The sequence below is a fragment of the Ailuropoda melanoleuca genome, chromosome 7 (assembly GCF_002007445.2).
Source record: "Ailuropoda melanoleuca isolate Jingjing chromosome 7, ASM200744v2, whole genome shotgun sequence".
In the NCBI taxonomy this organism is placed as follows: domain Eukaryota; kingdom Metazoa; phylum Chordata; class Mammalia; order Carnivora; family Ursidae; genus Ailuropoda; species Ailuropoda melanoleuca.
Genome location: NC_048224.1, coordinates 12887903 through 12909566, shown reverse-complemented (window position 1 = coordinate 12909566; position 21664 = coordinate 12887903). Strand labels below are relative to the sequence as shown.

The 21664-nt window shown below is 43.8% G+C and overlaps 1 long non-coding RNA gene across 1 annotated transcript; it reads left to right on the top strand.

Annotated features, from left to right (window-relative positions):
* The first annotated feature begins 9378 nt into the window (after positions 1-9378).
* On the top strand, positions 9379-18585 carry LOC117802975. The gene is made up of 3 exons (XR_004626475.1): positions 9379-10466; positions 10642-10775; positions 14331-18585. It is a non-coding gene; the product is annotated as an uncharacterized LOC117802975 (long non-coding RNA).
* Positions 18586-21664: the final 3079 nt, after the last annotated feature.

The following is a 21664-nucleotide window of genomic DNA, read 5'->3' as shown; positions in this document are numbered from 1 at the left end:
AAACTGTGGCCTGGTGGAAACTCCCACAGGGATCCATGGCGTCACCACTGGTCCCAGCCACAGCCATCTCTCCAAAGGCAGCCGCTTAGAATAATCCATTCCAGTTCAAAAATCAGAAATGGGGTCTCAGAGAGGTTGAGTTTCTCAAGAACACACACCTAGTTGGTGTGAGATCTGGGCCCGGAATCCAGCTTTTCTGCTGTTCTTCCTTTCATATGCGTGTAGATCTGATCAAGCAGTGTTTGTTGAGCGCTTCCCATGTGCCTACACTATCCAAGCACTTTGTAGTAACTTGATTCTCATGAGCATAGTCGGAAGCACGGTTATTCCCATTGTACAGACGAGGAAACTAAGGCTTACAGAGATTGGAAAGTTTGCACAGGAAGGGAGTTTGGCTTCGAGCCCATGCTCTTAACTGTTACACTAAGTGGCCTCTTGGTTTTTGTGACAGTCACCTGAAAAGCCCCTAACTGGAACACAGTTGAAGTATGGAGTGAGGTGAGAGGCCAGACTGGCTGTACGATCTTAGAGCTCCTGATAAAGGTCTGTAATGGCTGGAACGAGAATGATACCGCCATGGGATTTGCTCTAGAAGGAAACCGTCTGAAGATTCTCCAGTGGGCTAATCGGTCAGTAAAGGCTCTCAGCTAGAGTGTAGATTCATGGAAATGCCTTGATTTTCAGGCCACTGCTGAAAAATATTTTCATTATAGAAATCTACGGAGATTTAATAGGATGATAGCTCAAAGTCAGTTGAAGTACTTAGCAGAAGATGCTATTTAAGTTCAAGATATAAACGGTCTCAGATGTATTTCTGTGAAAGGAATCTCATTGTATAATTATGCAGCACACTGTAGAACGGTCATTTGGTACAGAAAATAGGTACCAGAAAGTCGCGTTCTCTGGAAACGGATCCTGGTGCTGTTCCCCTCTCCCCCTTTAGAGGCTGAGCTGGAACAGATTTCACTCAGAGGTTTTGTGTGTGGGGGGGGGTGGAAGGTCTAGAAGAATTTGCTAGAAACCCTCATGGGCTCTTCTGCTAGGCCAGACAGGACGTCTGAGGTATGCTTGTAGCTAGTGTGCCTGGTTGTGCAGATGGTACAACCGAGGCAGAGGGGCCAGGACAGGCCAAAACGTGGGCCCTGTTCCGGCCCCGCCAGTGTTCATGAACTTCAGGATTGAGTGTCTTTCCTCTTTTCCTTGGGGGGGGGTAGAATCTGCATTCTGTTTACTTAGGGGTAACCCTTCATTACTGTGGCCTTCCTGTTAAATTCTATCAACATAACTGAGATATATTTATTTTATTATTTCCTGAGCCCAACACATGTGCTGAATCGTTCATAAAGTTAAAAATGAACTCTTTCTTCCTGAGTTTTTATACATTTATAGGGTGTTTTGCTTTAAGGAAAGCCAGTATGAGTAATTCTGAAATTGCAAAAACAGGTACTTAAGGGGTAAATTGTTTGTTTTATAGAAGGAGGTATCTCCAGATTATTTTAAAGGGCACGTGTTCAGCTGTGTGATGAAAATGATTTGCTTTACTAAAATTTGGTATACGCTCAAAGTGTATACTTTGCTTTGTGGGTGTTCAGTAAATGTTTTGGTGATGTCTTAACTCTGTCTCTGACACAGGACCAGGTACATCCATAGTAAATGCTAAAGAAATATTTGTTGAATGAATCTCCAAGTGCCAACCCTATTTTTCCGACTCTTAAGTGGCCATCTCTGTCTTGGTATCCTACTGCCATCTCAAAGTTACGTATACACGTGATCTAACTTCTTTCCCTTAAATACCCCATCTCCTTTGTGGGCAGTATAATGTCTAGTCTCCCTGGACACTCACTACAAACTTTGTTTGAATTCTGCCTTCCTCATTTACTCATCTGTGACCTTAGGACATTTACCAAAGCTCTCTTTGCCTCCTTTTCCTCACCTGTAAAGTGGGTAGGACAGCAGTGCCTGCTGTAGAGGGATGTAGTGAGAATTAAGTTAGAATGGGGAGTATGGATCTGGCAGGTAACAGCACATAGTAGATGTGAACTATTATTTCCTATTTTAGTCAAGCACCTGGTTAGGAACTTTCTCGCAAGCTCACCTCCTCCTTCTCTCCAAATCTAGTCAGACTTCATCTCTCCCTGTTTTGGTTCCCCCCAGCACTGCCATAGTTCAAGTGCTCCTTACTGCAAAATCTTGATCTTCTTTCCCCTCCAACGCAACCCGTGAAGACTGGGCTGTTTTTTCACCATTGACTAATGCCCTCCCTCTAACTTGGGAGTCCACCTTGCTTAGCACAGCAATCCAAGCCTCTGACAAACTGCTCTGTGGCTCCAGACCCACATTCCCAGCCTGTCTTCAGCCATTCCCCGCCCCTCCCAGTCCCCACCCTCTGGCTACACTGGGCTCCTGCCCGCTCCCAGAGAAGCTCACACTTCCACTCCTCCTGGCCTTTGGTCTCTGGGATTCCCTTCCCTCTGTTTCACCAGTATCATCTAAGTGTAGTTTTCCTGGAAACATTTATGGTCCTCCAGAAACCATTGCTCCTCATGTCCACTCCACACAACTTGATAACCCAGCTGGATAATAACGCCTATCCTCTTGCCCCTCCCCACCTTCCTTACGTCCCTCATTAGGTAGGAGTTCCATGGGGGCAGGAACCATGTACCATGAGAATTTTCTCCATCCATTATTGTGTTCCTAGGGCCTAATACGGGATTGCAGTTCAGTAAATTATTTTTTCCATCTTTCCTATTATAAGATTTTCTCCTGGCAAAATTAAAATCTCTGTAGGAATAAATGACTGAGGATGGGAGTTTCCTGTAAACTCTCTGGCTGGTGCTAACTCCTGCCAACGTGTATGGACATCATTTCAGACGTTTGCCTTGAGAACATTAACACCGCACATGATTTAAAATGGAATGGGGGTAAGTCATCATGAGGACGCCCTATCAAAAACAGCATTTTTTGTTTTTGTATTCGAGGTAAACCTGTGCTAGGTTTGACGGACTTTAGAGTAAATCGCACATTTTTTTTTAAAAACAACAACAACAACAACAACAACAAAAACTCACAAAAAAACCCAAAACAACCCTCCCCCCCAAAAAAGAACGGGCTTGCTTCTATGAAGAAATAGTACTGTTATTCTGTAATACTTTTTGTTTTCATAGAATGGCTCCATCATTTCTCGTTTCCACATGAAAGGAAAATACAAATGCACATTGAGACAGTGGGGATATTAATTTCTCTTCGGAACCTAAGGGGAAAGCACATGCTTTTACCAAACTTCCATTTGGCTTTGAAGGCAGAACAATTTTTCATTGGGAACCCAGGCAGAATTTCAAGGATGTTCAGCGCCTGTGCTCCCTCTCTGAGTCGCCACTAAAGGCAGGGCATCAATCTGGCAGGATTTGAGGGCTGCCTGCCTGCATTTCACAGGAGGGCAGCATGGAGGGGCTGGGCGGATCCCCTGGCCGGCCTGGGGATGAGGGCCATCTGGCCTCCTTTATCCCTCACTGCTGGCTTGAGGGCTCCCTTTACAGACACTGCTCCTGCCTTTCTGCTGTCTCCAATGCTGAAATCCTCATCCGATTCTTCACGTGGTCCCACTTCCCTTCATTGTCTCCTTGGAAGCTCATAAAGATTCATTTTGGAGTCTGGCCCATTGCTGCTTAGAGGTACATGTTTTAACGTGATTTTTTCTCTTTTCCCTTCGGAGTTCATTGTTCCTCGAAACTACCTTGACTGGACTGCCCGAGTCAGGGGTGCTCCTCGGAGGTTTGAAGCTTCTTAAAGGAATCCCTTCAAAGCTGTCCAGACTCCCTGAATTAACTTAAACCCTCCTGCATGAGCCACTGGGCCAAGGTGAGCGCACTTTCACGGGCTGGGAGGGCAGCAGGACATCCTGCTTGAGCTTAGAAATCCCAGTTGGTCCCCCTTCCCATTCCCTGTTCCTTGCTCCTCTTGTCCACCAATAAAAATCAAGAAACCTAAGAAATAATCTCCCAAAGAGGACAGTTCATGAGCCTTGATTTGCCATGCTGGCCTCAAGCCAAGTCTGAGCCTCCAACTGAGGCCATGAGGGGAGTTACTGGAAGGCCATTAAAGCCCCCCCAAGTCAGGGGTCATTAACCACCCCAGCCACCAACAAACTCATTTCCTCTGCCTTCCTTTTCTTTAAAGGAAAAATTAAGTCTTCTAAGACATTCTCTAGGTTAGTAAGCAAAGTCCAGAATTCCTTCGTCATATAGAGAACAAAATTTTGTATGTCCATGTAAGGGTGTGTGTATGTGTGTGTGTGTGTGTGTGTGTGTGTGTGTGTGTGTAAGCAGGTTTACAAGTTGGCTAGTAGAATAATCCTAGGTCAAAAGTCTCCTCACTTACAGAAGATGGTGTTTATCATTTCCCAAGTATGTTTAAATATATATATTTTTAAAGATTTTATTTATTAGAGAGAGAAAAGGAGCAATGGGAGGGGGAGAGGGAGATTCCCTGGGACTCCATCCCAGGACCCCTGGATCATGACCTGAGTTGAAGGCAGACGCTTGACCAACTGAGCCACCCAGGCGCCCTATGTTTAAATATTTTTACTACTCGTATATGTACATATCTACAAACAAAGTATCCTATACTACTTAGTATGTGACAAAATTTAGTACCTCATTGTCTGTATCAAGTATTTCATAAATATAATCACAAAAAAGGAAGCCAGTACATCAGCATTGTGCATATGTACTTTTCCGATTATGACAGTCTCATGAAAAGAGGATTTTAATGCCTGCTCACTTGAAATGCAGCAGATGTCAGCCATGAGGGAATGAAGGTGCTAATTTAGTTTTTAAAAATTGTGCAGAGAGAAAGTAAAAAGAATGTAAGTGCAAGCTTAGCAATAAGAGAAGTGAAAACAATATAGGGGTGGGAGCGGAGTCCCTTCGTCTAACCAAGGAGGTCTGTAAGAAACCACAGAAGCTTCTGCTAATTTGAAATTCCACCAGCTGAGAACTAAAACACTGCTGGCTTATTGAAGAAAGGTCTTGGCACCTTATGCACGGGAAATGAAACTTTTCATTTTGCAATGGGCTTGTAGATTTCTTCTAAGCCCTTCCCTCCCATCTTTCCAAGGCTCACAGAACAAGCTGGAGTTAGAGATGTGGTTTGCGTATACTGCTTAGTTGACAGCAGCAGATCAATAGTGAAAGACTAATTAACTAAATGAAGGCAGCAAAGAACTAAGGTTTTGGCAAATGACAAAGCCATTCATTGAGCGATGTTTACTTCCACTTTAGCTAACTTCTGTTTTTAATTAGCATCAGGATGTTTTCCTTGCAGCCATTTGGGGGGTGGGGATTCTTTCCCTTCTCAGGTGTTGCATCCCAGAGTCAGGTCTGGGGAGAAGAGGAAAACCCCCAACATACCCATCCCTGTGCCCGAATTACCAGGCACCTCTCCCCCGGTCTCCTCCTCCCCTGTACGGCAGTAGAGGTCGAGGCCCTATTGTAGGACAGCCGGCTTCTCCTGCTGGAGTGGCTGCAGTTAGTGGACTTGGAGGATAATTCTGAACATATGCAGATTTATCTTGCTGGAGTCCAAGCTCTGGATTTCCTCGCTTCTAGTTGATTGAGGAAAATTATTCAACTTGGATGTGATCAAACCAACCTACTAACCCAACAAAATATGGAGTCAGATGCTCTTCCTCTTTCACTGCCTGTTTATCGTTTTTTTGGGGTGGTGGGGGAGAGACAACGTGCACGAATGTGTGCGCGCACACACTCATGAATAGGGGTGGAGAAGCAGAGAGAGAGAGAATCCCAAGCAGGCTACATGCCCAGTACAGAGCCCGACATGGGGCTCAATCTCATGACCCTGAGATCATGATCTGAGCTAAAAATCAAGAGTCAAATGCTTAACCAACTGAGCCATCCAGGTGCCCCTCGCTGCTTCTTACCTGTAAGTAGTGTTTCTTCAGCCCTATTTCTCGAGACTTCGAGGGCCATTGTAGCTTACGAGTCTCCTTTTATCTAACTGGCCAGAGCATGTACTTCTATCTTATGGACAGGAAAACGAGGCAAAGAAGCGTTTTAGCCAAGCTCATGTTGCAGGTTGTGGGGAGGAAAGACAAAGAATGGCAAGTCTCCTGCAGTTGGGCTGGTAGCTGGAACCTACTGGGTTGGGGTGCTTCAGTGCATAGAATGGGGAGTGAGGGATAGGGTGCCCTGGGCAGAAGCTGTGTTTGGTGAAGAAGGCTTGTAGGTCATTAGAATTTAGAGTAGACTTTATAGGAGAATGAAGAGGTGAACTTTAGGAGTAGCAACTAGATTTAATTTGGAGGGGATCTGGAGTTGGTGGAAGGGAGAAAAGACAGCAATAAATGCAGGGATCCTGTTTTTAAGAAGCCATAACCTTCGGTCTTGCCTCTGCTGTTCTTGTTCCTTCTGGCTGCTACTAAATCCAGGCTAATAAGCATTCAAGGCTTGGCTCGATTGCCCCATTCTCCTCCAGTTCCCCTCCACCCATCTCTATACTGGGTTTAGTGGCTCATGGCCCCATGTGACCATTAATTTTGTGTGTCAACTACTGGGTGAAGGGACACCCAGAGAGCTGGTAAAACAATTTCTGGGGGTGTCTGTGACAGGGTTTCATTGGTAGGCTGAGTAAAGACTGTCCTCACCAATGTGGACAGGCATCATCCACTGTGCCTGAAGAGAACAAAGGCAGAAGGGTGAATTTGTCTGTGCTTGAGCTGGGACATCCATCATCTCCTGCTGGTGGTCCTGGTTCTTCTTGTACTTAGACTGGATCTTATACTATCGGCTCCCATGGGTTCTCCATAGGACTCAGATCAGAACTTATCTCCTCAGCTCTCCTGGTCTCAAGCCTTCAGGTTAGGGGTGGAACTATACCACTGGCTTTCTTGGGCCTCCAGCTTATAGATGCCAGATATTGGGACTTCTCAGTCCCCATTATTACCTGACATGAGCCAATCCCTCAATCTCCTACACACACACACACACACACACACACACACACACACACACCTAATATGCCCCTCGAACATGGTGGTGTACCTACTCCCAAAATAGGTGGCAATTTCCAGCTTTTATTCCTACTCAAGGTAGTAAGCATAGAGACAAAGACTTTGAGGACAAAGACCATGCGATCATCTTTGTAGGCCCTGACTAGTTTATTGAACAATTACTTTGTGCCAAGCACTATGGATGCTTGCCATGTATTTCAATTAATCCTTAAAACAACCCAATGAAACAGTACTCTCATAGTCCATGCTACAAAGGAGCTAGGCTCAAAAGGGATTAAAGTAACTTCCTCAAGGTCACACAACTAGTAGGTGGTGGAGTCAAGGTGAAGCCACAGGTAAGGAGTTCAGAGCCCACGCTCTTAATCATTAGGCTTCCCACTTCCCTATTGAGGGTCCCTAGCGGACCCTCAATAAACATTTGCTGAACTGAGCTGGCAATTTGTATAGTGCTTATTTTACTACATGTAGTGGGTGCTTAATTGAGGATTTCAGAACTCACTCAAGTGGAAAAGTTGTGTATTCCTCTAAAGGAGTCATTTCTCAGATTCAAACATGAATAGGTGAACAAAAACCTCACCGTTACCACCAGGTGAGCAAAATGTTCGCATGTTTCTAAAGGCAGTGGTGAAGTCTGGAGACACATGGTTTTTCTTGGCTTAGGGATCTACATTTTTCCTCCTATCATTTCTTTCTTATTGTAATTTAAAAGGTGAAGACTCCCTTCTAGGACAAGAATGGATCTGAAGGGAGGAGGAGGAGGAGGAGGGAAGAGAAAGCTCCACTTTTGGAGAAGACCAGGATTGACTTAGATGTATATGGCAGAAGGGCCACCGATGCAGTGGGCTTTCAGGGCAGAGACCGGACTTGGTTAGGAGAGAACTCCAAGGTTGTTTCAGTCCCTAGTCATTTGAAACCCTGCTATAATCTGTGAAAGAAATGAACCTGAATGCCTTAGAGTTTAAGATAATTCTATTTCCATTACGTCTCCTGAATTAAAAAGGAAGTGGCTCAGTTTGGCTCCGAGCCAGTTGACCCCAAAGCCCCCCTCCACTCCTCTATTTCTCCCTCTTGACTTTCAAGCAGAAAGATACCCTGAGTGGTGGTTAGCAGCGAAACTGAAATCAAGAGGATTCTGAGCTTTCATTAAGTTCCAAGTTCATTTACATCTTTCCTCCAACACTCAGCACTTTGCCTTGGGTGAGCTTGTTGGGCCGCCTTTGTGTGCAGCCCTGAGTTACAATCACAGGGATTAAATTCTCATCCAAGGCAGACTTCTTCCAAGATGGAAGAGCAAGGATGTGAATTAAGCAAATAACTATATCATAGCACCTCAGGCCAGGGAACGGGGCTGCTCTGCTCCCTCTCCTTCCCTACTTCCTTGAAGAGGACGGGCCGCACTTTCCCATGAGGTCCCAGGGCAGGAATGAACAACAGTGGGGGAGAGAAGGGGAGAGGGAGAGAAAGGGATATGGATTTCCTGGAGGGAAGAGTTCAAGTCCTCACCTCTCCTGGGATACTCAAGCCCCAGTGTCTCTCCCTAAGCTCCTCTGGCAGCTACTACCGAACACAGTGATACTTTCCCGATCCAGGAATGGGCAATAGAAACCCCTTTCTTCAGCTCAGCTAAGGCGAATCAACTCAATGGCAAAAACACCACAAGACCAAAAAAAATAAAATAAAATAAAAAAACAAACCCACAAACAAAAACAAATCACCAAAAGGCAAAAAACTCAAAGCACTTTCTTAGATTGATTTTTAAGGTAAGGGTGAAAGCTGCTAGTATTGAGACCTATAGTACGTTGAGCATGGGGCTAGGTTTCTTACAAATATTAACCCGAGCAAACTTCCATTTTATGCACAGTTCAGATCACTGGGGCTCAGAGTTTGAGACTGTACGCAAGGCCCAAGGTGGAGCCCAAGTCTCTTTGTTCCAAAGTTCAAGCTGGGTGACTGTCCTGTGTCCCCATCCAAGCTTCCTGCTACCAGTAACTGCCCTTAGACTTGGGCAAGAGGGGTCCCTGCCTCTGGCCCAGAGCTTTAGAGGTAAGGAGTCTGCAGCCCTGAGTTATAGTCACAGGGATTAAATTCTCCCCAGGAGGCTCTGCCTACCCAGGACCCACCTTCCCTCTTACCTGACCCCCTTCCCTTTTAGGCTCTACTCTGGATACCCAGGCTCCTGGAACTCCCTGACCACAGGGCTCCAGCTAGGGTTGTCAGATTTATCAAAGAAAAATACAGGATGCCCATTTAAATTTGAATTTCAGATAAGCAGTAAAATAACTTTTTAGTATAAATATGTCCAATGAAATATTTAGAACATATTTAATGCTAAGAATGATTTATTATTTATCTGAAATTCAAATTTAACTAGGAATCCTGTAGGTTTTCTGGCAATCTTTGCCTCAGCTCACTTCCAGGAACTGGTGGGCTTTTTTCTGGTGGCACTTTGGGTAGGGATGTGCACAAGAGCTCAGATAGTCACACTTGGGCGTCCAAAAGGCATGCAAGCAAGAACCCTCTCAGGGCTAGGAGTCTGAGGAGGGAGAGAAGGGGGACTGGCAGGAACCCTTCAAATGTGCCCTTGTTAGGGGTGTGCCGGCTCCCTAAACCTTATAGATTGATTTTTGAACTTCATTTGTGATTTCCATGGTCCGTTGAGCTCACAGAACAGGACCCCTTGTATTTTGCTCACCTCTGACTTCATCTGAGGGGCGGGGGTTGGCTCTAGAAGGAGCTGCTCAGATCCCTAAGGGAAATGTACATGTTGGTACAGATGGCTTCATGAGTTTCTCAGTCTATGAGATGGAAAAACTCCTGGATGTGAGGGTCGAAGCTTTTGGGTTTTCCTCTATCAAGGGTGCCTGACTGAGCAGGATGCTTCATCTCTTGGAGGCCATTTTTCCACCCCTATTCCCAACAGGTGAAAAATATCCCTGCCTCCTAGAGAGGTGTGGGGGTAAAATGAAACAACATGGGAAAGCATGAGAGTCCTTGGCAGGTGTCAAGCCTCCAATAAATGTAGTTGAATCTGAATAGGTAGAAATAGAACCCAGGCCTCTCCTTTTATTCAGCCTCAGCGGGACCACCCAGACATCCGTTTCCAGTTGGGGGCCACTGGGATCTTCTGGGAAGCGGAGAGGACTCCTAAATCAGAGAGCAGGGATGGGACCTCCATCCCAGTCCTCTGGAACATTGTGATAAATGAACCCAGGGATGTGGCCTTCCAGAAGCATCTGACTCTAGGGCTGCAACTGACAATTACCCTCCACCATGGGAACTCTGCCGTTTCATACGTCTAGAGGACAAGCAAGACCCCGCCCACCGAGACAGAGCTCAATCATTCATCAGAACAGAGAGCTGAATCATTCCCATGAAGACTGCTGAGATCAAGTGTTACTAAAAATTATTAAACAGAAACCCAACTCTTTTCTAGTGCCAGGTAAGTGCTCTTTCTTAAGCATAAATTGCAAAATGGGAAATGAGAAACATTATTCCCAATACACAGTACAGCAGTGTTCTCGGCACTGCCCTAGCTTCCTCTAGCTGGTGTTAACACCTTCCTAATATCTTCCCTCTCGGCTTTTTCTCTCCCCCCACCCCAAATTAACTTCCAGTTGTCTGCCAGCAATCCTCGTGAAAAGATTTAAGAGGAAGGTGGTATATTGTGATGCAGAAAAGGTGGACTCTGGTGTCCAAGAGACCTAGGTCCCAACGCCAGCCCTGCCATCTGCAGGCTAAGTAATCATGGGTAAGCTACTTAACCTTTTGAGCCTCAGTTTCTCTTGTAACAGTGAGTTATACAACCTACTTTAACTTAGCACAGGGCCTGGTGCCTAGAAGGTGCTCATTAAATGGTGGCCATTATTGAAGATGTTTAATATATATAAGATTATACCTTACGCTAAATAAAGCATAAATGGTAGGTGCTCGGTAAAGCATAAAAGAATGAATGGATGGGCACCTGGGTGGCTCAGATGGTTAGGTGTCTGCTTTCAGCTCAGGTCATGATCCCAGGGTCCTAGAATTGAGCCCCACCTTGGGCTCCCTGCTCAGTGGGGAGCCTGCTTCTACCCCCCTATCCAGCTCATGCACGCATGCTCTCTCATGAATAAATAAGATCTTTTCAAAAAAGAATGAATGGAATACTTTGACATGTTCTCTTTGCAAGATTTACACAAAAGCAGCAAGTCAGCCAAAGGAGTAGCTGGGGTGGTGGGTCCCTCCTGCCCTGAGCCCCCAGACTGGTGGGGTCCTTTGGGTCTCACGTTTGTGACTCAGTCTCTAGTTTGGCCTGACAGCGTGAGACACACCTTACTTCTGCTGGCTCACTGTGCTCGTCCCCACCTCCTCCATCCTTCATTGATCTGGGTCACGTTTACCTGTAACCATCCCTGATTACCTGCAGGACCAAACAAGCAGGGAGCCATAATTAAGACATCACAGGCACATACTTTCCACATCACATAATCACCCCACAGTCTGGTACCAGTGCCCTGACAAGCTTCCTGCTGCGGTCCACTCTGCAAACAGTTCCACCCACCGCAGGTGAAAANCGGTCCACTCTGCAAACAGTTCCACCCACCCAATTCTACTTTTCAGGGCTGGAGAAGACAGATTTTGTGCAGCACAGGCCTTTCAATTATTCAGGAGGCTGGTGTCTTTTTTAGTTCAATTATTCAGGGGTTTCTGAGTACAGGATTGTAAATTCAGCATTTGCTGGTCCTAAAGCTTGGACTCGATTGGTTTAGATCCAACCTGCTCAGGTCTCAAACATGACAGTGAATATGGACAAGGGAAGTGGACATCCCTTTGACGGAATCAAGGAGAGGAAAATTTATCTTTGAAAATTTTTGATTCGCAGCCTCTTGCCAATACAAAGGGAGTGCTTACGTGCATGAGGACCCTTTCCCTTTCAAGCCAACATTGGCAGAAAGATTTTGGAAATCAAAGAGCTATTTATGTATAATATAGACATTTGTTTCCAGTAAGTTCTTCCTCTCTACACTCCATTCGAATAGTATCAACATTTCCTCCTGAGAATTTCAAATGGAGGTTAGGTTACCTGCTTGCCGACCAAGATGCCACGTTTTCCTGTTTCAGATGAGAAAACAGCTTAAGGCTAAGGTACCAGGGATTCCAGGTTCTCTTTGGAGAAAGGATTTCTCTTGGAGAAATGATTAGCACAAGGAGGCATGTGGTTTTTGTTTTTTGTTTTGTTTTTGTTTTGTTTTTTGTTTTTGTTAAGAAAGCGCTGCTGGTGCTAAGATATTTAACACTCACCACTTGTCCCCTTTCCTGTGCTGCGTTCTAATGAGAACATCTAGAAAGTAAACGAACTAAATATAACTAGGGATCGTTCAGCAAACATTCTTTGAGCATCTAAGATGTTGATTTGGGGTTGGACAAGGGGGATACAACGATCTCTAGATCCTAGTCCCTGCTCTTGGAAGGGGAGACAAATAGTTTAAAAAGAAAAAAAATTACACAAAATCTAAGTTTAGAAACACTGATGCAAAAATAAGAGTAAAGAAAAAAAAGCATATGATAATGAACCTAAGACCGGACTGCTACCGGGAGAGGTTGAAGTCAAGAACAGCACCACGTTATTGTCTGCTGTATCTCTAGCCTTTACTCACGGCTGCCACATTTTCTACGGTGGGAATGAAATCTTTGAGGCACTTCAGGAGTCTCCACTTTTAACAAGTAGAACTTGAATATACTGTGTACTGAGTGCCTAGTGTGGACCAGGCACTGTTGTAGTTCCTTAGGCATGTTAGCTGATTCACTACTTTCTCAGAAGTCTGAGGTGGTATTAATATTACGCCCTCATTGGGCATCTGGGTGGCTCAGTCAGTTAAGCATCCAACTCTCGATTTTGGCCCAGGTCATGATCTCGGGGTCCTGGGATCAAGCCACATGTTGGGCTCCACACTTAGCTCGGAGTCAGCTCGGGATTCTCCCTTTTCCTCTGCCCCTGCCCTGGCTCATGCGCTCTCTCTAATGAAATCTTTTGCTTTCATTATGTAGATAAGAAAATTAAGGCACCAAGAGGCTAAGGTACTTGATCAAGGTCACATAATTATGTGCTAGAATTTGGATTTGAACCGTGGCTCAGACTTTAGGATCTCAATTTTTAATCACAGTACTACACTGCTTCCTGCAAGTTAATGGGCTCTGTCTTGACCATAGGAATGTGATGAGCTGTGTTTAATAAGAAACAGATGGAAATGAAACTTGGATAGCCTGTATTTCCCCCAAAGATTAGCACACTGGGGGTTACAGGAGAGCAATAGAGTAATAGTGTGGCTAAATCACAATCCCCTGCCCCCATCACCTGCCCCAGATTCTGCAGTTTTACTAAATCCCTTTCTTTGACCCAAAGCAAGTATCTACTTCCATAACTCCACACAAGTCCATGTTCCCAGAGGTGACTGGCCCCAGTTGGTGGCCTTTGGGGCTTCCTAGAGAATCTACATGCTACGAGCACAATGCTTGATTTTCTGTTTACTGCTGTCAGATGCCCGTACCCAGGGCAAGGCCCTTAGCATCACCACCTCTCCTCCCTCTGCTGCAGGCTCTTCTCTTCCACATGTTTCCAGCTATATATGCAGTGGGGGGCCACGACAGCTTGGGGCCTGGGTGCAGGCTGGATTGTACCCACAACTGGGCTTGTCACAATCTGCTTTTCTTCTAGTTCTCAGCATCTACCTGGATCAGGGAGAATAGGGGTGTTCCTCTCCTTCCCTCTCGGGGCAATAGCAGAGAGCTGAGAAAATGGTTACAGCCAAGTGCCCATGCTCCAGCCAGTCAGTCCACCCTGTCCACTCTGACTTGGCCTAATCTCTTGTTCTCCAGATTCATTTGTTCTGATTTTTTTTTTTTTTTTAATTTTGGGTGCCTACTCCCTTACTTGGGGATTCATGCTCCAGCCTCAATTTTCCTGCTTCAGGTGTATATGTACGTCAATTGGGTTTACCATAAAAGTAGCAAACAAACCTGTGACCCTCCCATCAGAGCTGATCTTTGTACCTGAGAGCAAGAACTGTAGAAGAGCTCATCTCCCAAAGGAGAAAAGGAAACCCAAGGACTTTGACTTCGAGCCCTAAGGTTTGCTCCTCAGAAAACAGTTTAGACTCCCCTCTAGTTATGGGGAGATTATGTGAAAACAGTTCCAAATTTCATTCGTTCTCAAGTCCTGTGACAAAAAAAAGCTCGGCTTACAGTATTTGAGAATTGTAAACTGAGAATGTGCAAGGGAAGGAATTTGTCATTTCAAAGCTTCTAGCATTTCTTTGTGTTACAGAAGGTGGAGATATGGAGAAGAACATAACCGGCTTTTGCGGACAACTTCATTGAGCCTTTTAATTTTGCAAAGACGAGTGAAAATGCGGTTTTGGAACAAAGAGGGTCCAGATTTGAACTCCAAAAAGAAAACGGAGCAGGTTGTTTTCATCCTGGATGGCGTGGACGTTCGTTCTGTAACTATTTCCTTTGCAGGGTGGAATGGTCTATTTCATAGCATATAGTCCCTGACCATTGAGTTGTTGGGAGACATGTGCAAGACTTTGTTGGGGCAGTTGCCCCAGTAGAGCTGTGGGAAGCAATATTAAGAGATCAAGTCTCCAGCCTGAGCTCGGGTGATTACTGAGCCTACTTGGCGGCCTAGACTATTCTGGAATGCCCCAAGGTCACTCTGATAGCTGTACATGGAAGGGTAGAGAAGACACTATTTTTGTAACAGACCATTATGGAAACTGGTACCATGAAGCAGTCACGTTATGTGCAATTCATTCTGCTCAGGCTTTTCCTTAGAGATATGTAAGCATGCATAAGATTATGCTTTTAGGTCTCCATTAGATCCTCAACTCGAGTGGCTGAGGTGTCATTGAGTATTTTTATGGCTGACTGGGTATTAAAACACCAGGAAGATGATGCAAATAGGTATGGACCACTTTGCCAGGTTATTACAGAATCACGAGGCTGAATAAAAATGAGGTTATGCACCATCACATACCAAAGAAATCATAAATAAACCAGAGATTTTCGTTGGCAAAGTGTAGTTAAAATATTTGAGTCCAGCAGCAAAACCAACATATCATATTTATATTTTTAAACAATTCACTGTGTGTCCTGGCATATATGAAAACCTGACCATTTGCAAAGAGGCAGCATCTCAAGGCATTCAGAACCAGAGCATAAGCTGTCTAAAAAGAGCTTAATAATAATGCTAAGATGAAGTTACTGCTGTTTGGATTTATAGAATGAACAATGTAATCTATTAGAAAAGATTTGGGAATTTCCCTTGGATGGAAAAAAGAGCTATTCGAGTAGGTCCTTACTACGAGGTCCTCCGCCCCCTTCTATTAACTCAAATCAGAACAAGTACTCTAGTCCTAAATTATTTCCCCGATGTTAGAGTCCACCTCACTGGCTGGACGTACATATTTGCAAATGGTCAAGTTTCCCCATAGGGGCTGTAACACGCACACATGGTTGAGAGAGATTACAAAAGTTGCATAGGCCCATGCAATATATAAACATGTATCTAATGTATTTAAAATAAAGACAGATGGAAGAATGTGCCTGCGAGAGGACAAGACAGGAATATGTATGTATATTGTTGCCGGTCTCGTCACTATGGCCTCAACGCCATGCCAGGTATAGATCATGGCCTCGAGAGTATGGGCACGCATACACCCAGGGGAGCCCCAAAGAAAGGAAATTGCAGTAGGCACACAATTCATCTCTAGCCCACCTGCCAAATGTTGGCAGACTACTCAGGGTCACAACCCACATGTTGTGAACCACGATTTTACCTCCCTGGGTAGCATGTGGTTTTGAGGCAAAGGCTAGGAGTTTACGTTCCCGGATGCCATATGTATGCAGTTAGCAGACAACTATGGTCTCTTTATACGTACATGGCCACAAATCACTACAGATTGATGCCTGGCTGATGGACTTGATCTCCTGCGAATTCCCCATATGCTTCACCTTACTCCGAAATGTGGTAGAGGAAAATACGCAGCATGGGGAGCTTTGGACAGAAAACACGGGAAGCCTCTACTCCTGGAACCACCATATGTGAAGCTATAATGGGCCGCAGCCCTGGGGGTGGGGGTGGGAAGACAACTGTTCCTGAATTTCCTTAGACATTCAAAAAGCAACTAGAGGAAACAAAAACAAAAACAAACGCCAACCTGCAGTCAAGATATAATTGGCCGCTGGGGCTTTCTCCAAAGTGGCTAGTTCTGATTCAGCCTTAGAAACTGAAAGGAAATGTAAGGTTTTGTTCCCCTGACAAATGTGATTCCCAGTTTGTTTTTCGAATTTTCCTTTTGTTCTTCCCTCCATGGCTTCTCCCCTTCCCTCCTTCCTGTGGGAAGGAACAGATGCAATTAATCAGCCTCAGCACCACAGCAACTGAGAGCACAAGCTGACCGCAAAGACCAGCAGAGGTTAGCATTACGGAGCCTCCATAGAACTCAGCTCTCCTGTGAGGGACCTTAGAAGAAAGATTGAAGCAGGGAAACATTTTACATAAGGTTTTGTTATCAAAAAGAAAGAGTGGGATGCCTGGGTGGCTCAGTCAGTTAAGCGGGCACTCTTGGTTTCCTACTCGGGTCACGATATCTCAAGGTAGTGAGTTCAAGCCCCAGGTCAGGCTTCCCACTCACTGGGGAGTTGGCTTGAGATGGTCTCCCTCTGCTCCTCCCTGACTTGTGTTTGCTCTCTCTCAAATAAATCTTTAAAAGAAAAAAAAAAAAAAGGAGCCAATTGCTTCCATATAGATGTATCCATGGGAGTGTACCAGGGGAGGAAAGGGAGACAGGTTTGAAGGATTTAGAGCCCCCTAGCTCTTTTTTATCCCCCCTGAAACATCTTAACAGGTAAGTAGAGCACGTATCAGAAAAAGTCATCAGACCCATAAATATAGAAGATACCAGGTGTACCCACTCATGACCCAGCTTTCGTAAAACCCAAACTCTTCCAAGTTTCTTCAACATTTGTAAGGACAGTATTTCAGATACGCGTGAACACTCCTGCCACCTCTCCTCACTTTCATTCCCCTCGCTCCTCTCCTTTGCAGGAGTCTCCCTAGAGCTGAAGCGCCCAGAATTTTTTTTTTTTTTAAAGGATTTTAGAAAGAGAAGTGGGGGAAGGGCAGAGAGAGGGAAAGAGAATCTCAGCACCCAGCGCCGAGCTTTAGTGGAGTTAAACCCTACAACCCGTGAGCTCAGGACCTGAGCCAAGAGACGCTTAACCCACTGAGCCACCCAGGCGCCCCCCCAGACTTTAACAACATATTTTACGTAACTACCCTCTACACCTACAGAAACTCTTAAAAGCATTTGCCTGCTGTCTGAGGTCAGGTTCCCTAGCAGCAGGCCCTGGGACAGAGTTGCTCACACAAGAGAAAACCTTTAAGAAAGTGAAGGAAGCAAGACAGAAGAGAGGAAGGAGCTAAGCAAAGGTGTGATTTCTGCCAATCTTGCCTCAGTCTGAGCTCTTATGGAATTCTGGGCCGTGAAGAGGAGAGACAGATCTGTCTCACTGAGGCAAATGCACTTGGTTTTCACGCCCCGTTGTTTATAAGCCATGGCTGTAGGCCACCTGGTGGTGGGGGCTTCGGGAAGATTGTAACCTCTTGGGCATTTCCAGTTGCAGTAGTGCCCATCAGCCAATAGCCCGTCTCTGGAAGAGCTCAGTTGTAAGCAGTTAGCAGCAGCTGGGGGTGAGTGCACTGGCCCCATAAAGGAGTCTGGGCAGGTCAGCACCGGCATTGACTACACCTTCCGACCTGTGTGATACATTCTGATACGATGTTCCTCCCTCCTCCCCTCCCCCTTCCTTCTATACATTGCTTACTAAGTGGGTTTCATTAATTTAGTGAATTGGGGGGATAAAATGGATTATTCAATAAATGGTGCTCGAATAATTGGCTATTTATGTAGAAAACAAAGCAAAATTGTATCCCTAGTGTACACACACACACACATGCATGGATGAATAAAGATCTAAATGTATTGTTCCTTTCCTTCCCTCCCTTTCTCTACCGTTCCCGTCCGTTCAGTGCCCGCTAAAATTGATTTTGTTCTCTGTCAAGCGGGCACAACCTAAAGTTTTTAAAACCCTGTTCTAGGATATACCTAGAAGGGGAATTGCTGGAATACGAACATCTACACTAGTAAATACTCTCACGTGGCCCCTTCAAGCAGTTTAATGTGTATCTATCTATATCCATATACATTAAATATGTTGCAAATACCTTTTCCCTCTGTGTAAGTTTTTACACTGTGGTGTGTTTTGATGTGCATAAGTTTTATATTTTTATGAAGTCGACTTTATATTTTCCTTTAGGTTTTATGCATTTCTTTGCTGCAATTATTATGAAATTATTTTCTAGCTCAGAGACATAAAGACATAGTTCATTCTAAACAGTTTAAGTTTTTATTTGTCATAGTCAGAGCCTTATTCATCCACAAATTTAGGGGGGTGTAGATTAAGGCATATAATTTTAGTTTCTATATAAATAGCCCATTATTCTGGGGCACCTGGGTGGCTTAGTCAGTTAAGCATCTGACTATTGATCTCAGGGTTGTGAGATTAAGCCCCATGTGGAACCTGCTTAAGATTCTCTCTCTCCCTCTCCCTTTCCCTCTGCTCTCCCCAACAGCCAATTATTTTAACAGTATTTACTGAATAAACCGTATTATCTTGACTAATTTGTAATTGGTCTTTTTTTTAATCTACACAGATCTGCTTTTAGGTCTTACTATCCTATCCCATTGATCTATGTGTCTATTTACCTGTACCAGTATCACACTCTCTTGTTACAGCTTTATGATAAATCATGATATTTGATAGGGCCAATCTACTCATTTTGTCGTTCAAAGTGTTCTGGGATATTTTTTGTCTTTCTTTTTCTTCCATATAAATTCTAGGATCAGCCTTTTAAGCATCATGAACATTTCTGATTTTGATTGGAATTTAATTAATATGTTAATCTGAGAAGACTAGATGTCTTCTGTTATTGAATTTTTTCCATCAATGAATATGGCATGTCTCTGTATTTATTCAGGTCTTTGTCTGTGTCCTTCAATGCTATTTTCAAGCCTTCCTCACAAAGTTGCAGCATATCTTTCCTTAGTTTATCCCTAGATTTTTTTAACATTTCACTGATGTTTGAGTGGTATCTTCTTTATCTATTACATTTCTTTTAAAAATATTTATTTATTTATTTAAGAAAGAGCAAATGAGCGTGTGGGAGTGGGGGAAGGGGCAGAGGGAAAGAATCTTCAAGCAGACTCCCTGCTGAGCACCACCCATTAGATCATGACCTGAGCTAAACCAAGGGTCCGACACTTAACTGGCTGAGCCACCCAGGTGCCCCTCTGTTACATTTTCTATGGGGTTACTGCTAGTCGACAGCAACACCATTGATGTTTGTATATCTAAACCTCTCTTATCGATTCTAACTTTGCCTTATAGTCTTTCTTAGACAATCAAAAAATCATCAGCAAATAAAGAGAAGTTGGTTTGTTCCTTCCCAAAGTTTTAGACTTATTTTCTTTCATTCTCTTATTTTATCGGTTAGGACTTTTGTTACAATATTGAAGTGAATCAGTCATAACAGGTGAAATGTTTTATTAAGATAATGCTTGCTACAGATTTATGGTGTTAAGGAAGTTCCCTTATTCTGGTTTGCAGAGATTTTTAGAAATATTGACGAATACTGGATTTTATCAAATGATTTTTTTCTGCATCTATTGAGATAATTATATACTTATCTCCTTTAATCTGTACTTAAAGTATATGAGAAATTTCCTTATGTTAGACCATCCTGACCCTTCCTGAGATAAACTGTTTGGTTTTTGCTACACTGCTTAACGATTTGCCAATATTTTATTTAGGATTTTGCATCTTTTTGCAAATATGTCTTTTTTTTTTTTTCGTACAATCCTACACTCCTTGCCTGGTTTTAATATCAGTGTTACTATACTAACCTTGCAAAATGAGCTGAAAATGTAACTTTTTCTTTTATTCTCTGAAGCAAAGATTACCATATGGTATACAAAGACACAGTCTAGTTTTATATTGCCTACAAAAGACTCCGGAAGCCAAGCTATGTTTTTTATTAGGTGGGTTGGAATACTTACATTGATTGTGCTTTCTGATATATTTGAGTTTATTTCTAACCTTTTATTATAGGTTTTCTGACTGCGTCTTTATTCTTGCTTATTTCCTTTTAACTTCCTTTCTTCTCGTGGACTGATAGGATACCTACATTCTTCCTACACTCTTTTCTCCCTTCTGCTGCCTTTTTTTTTTTTTAAAGAAGATTATTTATTTATTTTAAAGAGAGAGCAGGGAATAGGGGGAGGACAGAGGGAGACAGAGTCTGAAGCAGACTCTGCACTGAGCACAGAGACTGACATAGGGCTCGATCCCAAGACCCCAAGATTGTGACATGAGCCAAAACTAAGAGTCAGACGCCTAGTCAACTGTGCCACCCAGGAACCCCTCCCTTCTGCTGTTTTATAAGCTAGATTGTTTGTCTACCATGTTAGCTGCTACTCTTAGATGTTTGCCAAAATACTTAAGCATATCTTTTTCTACCAGCTTTCAGTATTTAATATTTGTCTTCCTGCTAAATATAACAGGATCCATAGCCTGCCTTTACCACCAATGAATAATACCCCCACTCTCATCTTTGAATTTTGTTTAGAGTTTTTGTTGTACCTTTATAAATTCAAAAATAGTTCTTTTTTGTTCTTTGTGTGTGTGTGTGTTCACTGTTTCATTTCTTCCTTCTTGATTGAGGTAATCATTAAATAGTTTCTTTTGTAAGGGTCTGTAGGTGGTAAACTTAGCCCTAAGTCTTTCTGTGGTGAGAAATGACATTATTTGTCTATACAATTGAAAGATTGTTTGGGCATAAAAATTGTGGATTGACAGTTATTTCCTGTGAACCCTGAGGATCTTATTCTATTATTTTTGGCTTTGATTGCCATGAAGGAAAAGTGTGCTGAGAGCTTTAATTGTCTTCAAGTTTTCTTTGTCTGCAGGTTCATAATGATGTGTCCAGATGTGAATTTGTTTTTATCTTATTGTTTTATGTTTAGAGAGGAAGGAAGGGCAGAGGGAGAGAGAGAATCTTCAGCAGGCTCCATGCTCAGTGCAGATCCTGACGATCGATCCTTGATCTCACCACCCTGAGATCACGACCTGAACCAAAGTCAAGAGTTGGATGTTTAACTGACTGAGCCACCCAGGAGCCCCTGATGGGAATTTATTGTTACATATTCTGTTCAAGACTTGCGGGTGCACTTCCAATCTAAGAATTTATGTCTTTTTTTCAGTTTTAGAAAATGACTCTTTATTATGGTTTTGGGTCTTTGTTTTCTCCTTTCTGTTCCTTCCTAAATTTCTGTCTCACACTTTCTCCTCTTCAAACATCTAACACCTAACAAGTCCCTAATCTTCTACCCCAAGTTAGATTCTCTCGTGTTCACTTGCCTTTTCTTTCTCTCCAATTCACTGTATCACCAATCCTGTTGACACTAATTTAAAAATAAACCCAGGGGGGCGCTTGGGCGGCACAGTCATTAAGTGTCTGCCTTCGGCTCAGGGCGTGAT